At 39.9% G+C, this 6,391-nt stretch overlaps 1 protein-coding gene across 6 annotated transcripts in view; it reads left to right on the top strand.

The window, feature by feature from the left end:
• nbeab (neurobeachin b) overlaps window positions 1–6,391 on the top strand; it is a 417,880-nt gene that overhangs the window by 158,640 nt on the left and 252,849 nt on the right. Inside the window, exon 1 of one of the 6 annotated variants that reach the window (XM_047820675.1) lies at window positions 479–603. The exons of the other annotated variants lie outside the window; for them this stretch is intronic. The gene's annotated coding sequence lies outside the window, so the exon portion shown is untranslated. Of the gene's footprint in view, window positions 1–478; window positions 604–6,391 lie in introns of those variants that run through there. 6 annotated transcript variants of the gene reach the window in all.

Genomic DNA, 6,391 nt, shown 5'->3' with positions numbered 1-6,391 from the left:
ACTAAAAGTATAAATTTGATTTGTCTAGAGTCTAGACTTTTTATTTATTTTTTGGTTCGTAACTTTTATGGCATTCCCTTTAAAATTGCCTGCTGTCGCTTTTAAAACCAAACAAAAGAAATGCATGTTGGCAATCATACGACTGACTAATTTAATGTCTTTCAGTTTTTAATCATGACTCTCGTCGTCTTCCTGGATTCGATCCTCTATATTCACATTCATTAAAATATAATTGGGTCTGTTTCATTCTTAATGATTTCAGTTAGTGTGAATTGGCCTCTAAGGACAGAGGAGCCGTACCGATGCTGACAGCGATACACATTCATTTGTTTTTAATCAATTGGTTCGGGGAAGAGTTTCATTAAAAATAGAAATTGGAAGTTTCCTATTGTGAAGAAAGAATGATGAGTTTCACCCATTCGTGTTTGTCGTTCAGGTGCAGCTGTCGCTCTACACGTACCTTTCGGCTGAATTTATCGGCACTGCGACGATCTATAACACCATCAGACGTGTGGGAACCGTCTGCAGCTCATGCACCTCTGAAGTACTACTACTGGGCTGTTAACCCTGCATCCTGCAGCTCCATCACTCCCAGAGGCCTGGGTGAGACTCCTGATTCATACACACAAACACACCACACACAACACACAACACACACACACACGTATGCACAGCCATCATCTATCCACATAGCAAGCATGCATACAGTAAGTCCCTATCAGAATTATTAATACATTTCAATAATTTAATGGGGGGGACATGCTTCGCATCACACCTCCACGGTTGGGGGTTCGATTTCTCCGCCTTGTATGTGTGGAGTTTGCATGTTCTCCCCGTGCCTCGGGGGTTTCCTCCAGGTACTCCGGTTTCCTCCCCAAAGCACATGCATGGTAGGTTGATTGGCATCTCTGGAAAATTGTCCATAGTGTGTGAGTGTGTGAGTGAATGAGAGTGTGTGTGTGTGACCTGCGATGGGGTGGCACTCCGTCCAGGGTGTATCCTGCCTTGATGCCCGATGATGCTCCCCGTGACCCGAGAATAGTTCCGATAAGCGGTAGAAAATGAATGAATTAGTGAATGAATGAGTTATTCATGTCTCACTTCACAGTGGTGGTTAATATGAAGCTCATATGAAAGTAGACACTCAGGGATTATAAATTTGTAGTGTTTTAGTTCATGTTTCCTTACACACATAAGCAGATAAAATATGAAGGTGTTTCTGTCAACCTCTAAAATTCTGTGTAAGGTTATCGACGGAATGAAAAAACCACGTCTCATGCTGAAAGACAACAGAATCCTGACTCATTATAGATCAGACTCACAGCCATGGAATAATTCATTTGTCAACACTGATGAAAATGTCCCATATAAGTTGCGTATCTATTTTGCCAGCAGAGCGGAGCGTCAGTTTATTGGTACGAATGACTTAATACACAACGTAATTAAAGGGCGATGTGCAAACTAATGACAGGACATGAATGAATCGATACAAAACCACACGGTTGCAATGTAACCAAAGCTGTGCAGGATCTTTATGCCTTCTGAGTTGTTCAGCACGTACTGTAACTCTCGGCACAGGAAAGAAATCCCTGACTGTCCCTCAGCTACGAGCCCAGCTTTAGTAAATCCCTGACGATCCCTCAGCTAGTGTTATGATGCTTTTTAATAGTTATTATTTTATCCATGATCACTTACATTATAGTAGCTATAAATGGTCTTTTTTGTGTTTGTTTGTTTATTTATTTAATGCAACAAAAAAAACTTTTAGTGAATAAACAAAACAAAACACTGGCACTAGAGACTCCTTCCAAAAATACTAAATAAATCTAAATATCCTGACAGAAATCTTATAAATCAAGGAATCCTGTAAAAAAACAAACAAAAAAAAAAAAAATGACAAGGCGTTTAGTTTATCTGGTGCGTTCATGTGAACCACTGTTACCATAGCAACGATCTCGTATTACGAGTGCATTAATAAGAACCCATGATTTGAATGAGACCGAGCAAACAAACCCGTATTTTTCTGGCCAGTGAGATTTGTACAGTACCAGCAGCCTAGCGCTGCCATGAGGCGTAAGGTTTATTAGCAATCCCTCACTGCTGTAGCTGTTACGGTTGTCCAGTCCTTTACTACGTCTTGATTATTATTTTGAAAGATTGCTCTCAACATGAGAGGCTGCTTTTCTCTTGCTCCTGTAGGCACATGAAGTGCTTTATTGCTGCTGCTCTGTTTTGGCCCAAATGCACCAGTGCATCACAGCTTCACCTCAGGTTTTATATATATTAGTGCTGGGCAACGATTAAATATTTTAATCGAGATTAATCGCATGATTTTTTTTCTGTGATTAATCACGATTAATGGCTAGCATGTGCAAAACTCAATAATGAAATCAAAAGTAGTGCATCGCATAATTTTATTCTATCAAAGTACTGCTGTATGAACAAAAGTGCAATAACATTTGGTTTGTCAAAAACTTTAACAAATAAAGTGCTTTTTTACAGCAGTTAAAAGTTAGTAGCAGTTAACACTTCTTGTAAATCTTAACTTAAACATTAATGTAATCAAATTAAATATAACATTAACGTATGAATGAAACATTAAAACATTAATGTTTTTATTTAGTTTGTAATAAAAAAAAATAAATATGTCCAGAAGATTTCGTTACCTTTTTTCCATTATTCGTTACCTTTTTCCAACCAGATATTTTCTGTTTCGCGCTTGTAGCTCTCTTAGGCACTAAACAAATGCTTTCATTGGTTGAGACGCGTGATGACGCTCATCCCAAGCAGTCAGTAGCGTACTGATAAACATCCCTCCCCTCCTGTGACCCAGTCTATCTACAGTATGTGTGTTCAAACGCAGTGAGCAATGGACTTTCAAAATAAAAGTATGTTAACGCGCGATAAACTAATTGTTGGCGTTAATTAATTAATGCATTAACGCGATTAAAAACGGGTTAAACTTGCCCAGCCCTAATATATATATGTGTGCTTGTGTGCTTGTGTGCTTGTGTGTGTGTGTGTGTGTGTGTGTGTGTGTGTGTGTGTGTGTGTGTGTGTGTGTGTGTGTTTCAACTCATGCTTTGAAGCTGATATAGTAAGAGACAGGGTCATTTTGGAGTCATCTTTCCCACCGTCTGATGAGAGAGAGATCACATGACCTCAGCCTCCCTTCCTGCTTTAACACCACAAACACAGTCAGCTTCCACAAACATCACCTCCCACCGATCGAACCTCAAACACGACGCCTTGACGTCAGTTTACATATACGGAGCTGCTTAAAAATACGGCGGACGATCGTTTTTTTTTTTTAGATTCCTGCCATGAGTGAGTGCATACGGTAAGTCTAGCGTACAATCTTTATAAACCTCGTGATCCGTCAGTGCGCCGTTGGAAGCTCTGCCTCAAGGCTGTCAGGTTTTTTTTTCACTACTCTGCGTATCCTTATCAATCCCTCCGTCCGGAGCGTATTCATCCCAGAGCCTCCGCATGGATGAAGAAACATTTCTGATTGGGTAACACGTGAGGATCTCAGTACAATGCCATGCTGAAGAATCTGCAGTGACTTTTTCACGGGTCTTCACGGCTTCCCAGAAACATCCATCTTTTTTTTTCTTTGTTATTCTGCTTTTTTTTTCCTGCCTGGAAATCTTATTGTCCGTCTCCTCTGTTCAAAGCAGACCGCTTGCTGTTTTTTTTCTTTCTGCTGGGCCTCATGTTTTATTCTCCTGATGTCTAGACTTGCTTCCTTCTTGCCTTTCTCTGTGTACATGTCTCTTCATTTTAATGCCTCATTCACCTTTCTTTTCCCTTTCCATGGTGAAACTTGTGGTCTAGCCTCCCTCATGAATTATTTATGATTTGTCTCATCATATAGACATTTCTATTTTTTAGTGTCAGATTATTCTTATTCTTATTCATAGATTAAGGGTTAAACATGAACAATTTAAATGAAATGCATTTCTGACCTTTTCAGAACCAGTGCTTATCCTAAGGACTAAATATTTATGGATATATTTATGAACTACACTTAATGGAAGAGACCACAGCAGATGAGATGAGAGCATGAGAGCTTCATCACGTCAACATTTTATATTCAAGCACTTTCGACTGAAATATTGATATTATTTTACTCAGTAGACAATTAAGCTACAAGCTACACACATCTCTAAATGACTATGTATCTTTTCTATCTATCTATCTATCTATCTATCTATCTATCTATCTATCTATCTATCTATCTATCTATCTATCTATCTATCTATCTATCTATCTATCTGCCTGTCTGCCTGTCTGTCTGTCTGTCTGTCTGTCTGTCTGTCTGTCTGTCTGTCTGTCTAATTAGTATTATATTCTATCAAACAGACTCTAAATCCAACACTAAGAATTCTAATAACAATGTATGTGTTACTCTCTCTCTCTCTCGCTAGCGAGAGCGAGCGCGAGAGAGCGAGAGCGCGAGAGGCGAGAGCGAGCGCGCTGCGCTCGAGAGAGAGAGCACGAACACCCCCTTCTTCATGTCCTCTCTCTCTCATCTCTATCTCTCTCTCTCTACTTCTCTCTTTCTCCTTCTCTCATTCTCTCTCTCTCTCTCTGTCTCTCTCTTCTCTCTCTCTTCTCTCTCTCTCTTCACTATCTCTCACTCCCCCCCCACCTCACCCCCCCCTCTCTCTCTGTCTCTCTCTCTCTCTCTCTCTCTCTCTCTCTCTCTCTCTCTCTCTGTCTCTCTCTCTCTGTCTCTCTCTCTCTCTCTCTCTCTGTCTCCCCCCCCCTCTCTCACTCTCCCCCCCCCTCTCTCTGCAGTATTTCCCCCCCTGCCCCTTTGTCCCTGTTTACTTTTAGCTAAAATAGGTTTGCTAAAATGCCATTTTAAAAGCCTTTCAGTAATGAAGACGAAAGCCATGTTAACCAATTAGCAGTGATAATTAATGTGATATTAATGTGTTAATGAGGAATACTACGTACAGTATAATGTGTTTGTTTACATATTTTTATGTCACATCACACTGCAGTTCACATTTCTCCTGTAAAGGTTTTACTTTTCACTTTTTACCTTTCAGCTCTTGTCTAGACTTTATTGAAAACGTCTACCCAAAAAATGTCTCAGAGACGTGTGGGTGAATTAAACTGACCAAGAATATATTGACCTATAAGTCTGATAAATTAATAAACTAGTGAATTAATAAATTATTGAATTAATCAATCAACAAAAACAGCAATAATAATAATAATACTTTATTATTATTATTATTATTATTATTATTATTATTATTATTATTATTATTATTTAAAGATATTAAAGAATTTCAATAGGTGGCTTATGGTAGGCTCATTTTAAGTAATTAAGTAAATTCAAATTCATTCATTCATTTTCTACCACTTATCCGAACTTCTCGGGTCACGAGGAGCCTGTGCCTATCTCAGGCATCATCGGGCATCAAGACGTGATACACCCTGGACGGAGTGCCAACCCATCACAGGGCACACACACACACTCTCATTCACTCGCACACTCACACACTACGGACTATTTTCCAGAGATGCCAATCAACCTACCATGCATGTCTTTGGACCGGGGGAGGAAACCGGAGTACCCGGAGGAAACCCCCGAGGCACGGGGAGAACATGCAAACTCCACACACAGAAATATACCCCTACATACAAAAATATACACACAAATACAGAAATATACACACACACACACACACGCACACACTCATGCACACACACACAGAAATATACACAAAAATAGACACATGTACCCCACCACACACACAAATATACTGTACACACGCACACACAAAATATACCCACACACACACACGCTAACACGAGCGTATCTTCTCAGCAGTACGAAATATCTCACAGAACACAGACACTAAGTGCAGTTTTGATGAAGTATAAAAGAATTTGCAGAAAAATGTATCCCTGGCTTGCTGAGTAGGTGATTCTCCAATCAGGGAGCTTTCCTCTGATTTATCTCCCACTTGTTGGTCCCTTTTGTCTTCTCCTGTGAGGAATGGTGAAGGAAAGAGACAACGCCGGACCATAATAAAGTGTTCAATTAGTGCAACAAAGACAGGCGCTTAAGAGAGGAACATTCTGTCTGGAAATGGAATCTCTCTCTCTCTCTCTCTCTCTCTCTCTCTGTCTTGCTTTCAGATGAGCATGGTACTCAGCACTATCTTCAAATTAAACACATGCATCACTGTAACACAGAAGCCATTTTTGTCTCCAGTTCCATAACTCAGAGTTTCTTAAAGCATAAGATCCTACAGAAGCCTACAGAATTTTCCAGAATTTCCCAGTTACCGCATCACGTGACCTGCATGTCAGGATTATTGATTGAAGTCACACACGTTAAATAACCTTCACAAAGGCATCGTGAAGA

The sequence above is a fragment of the Tachysurus fulvidraco genome, chromosome 11 (genome assembly GCF_022655615.1).
Source record: "Tachysurus fulvidraco isolate hzauxx_2018 chromosome 11, HZAU_PFXX_2.0, whole genome shotgun sequence".
NCBI classification, from domain to species: Eukaryota; Metazoa; Chordata; class Actinopteri; order Siluriformes; family Bagridae; genus Tachysurus; species Tachysurus fulvidraco.
The sequence above is the reverse complement of the archived record's forward strand: the minus strand, read 5'-3'. Positions and strand labels throughout refer to the sequence as shown.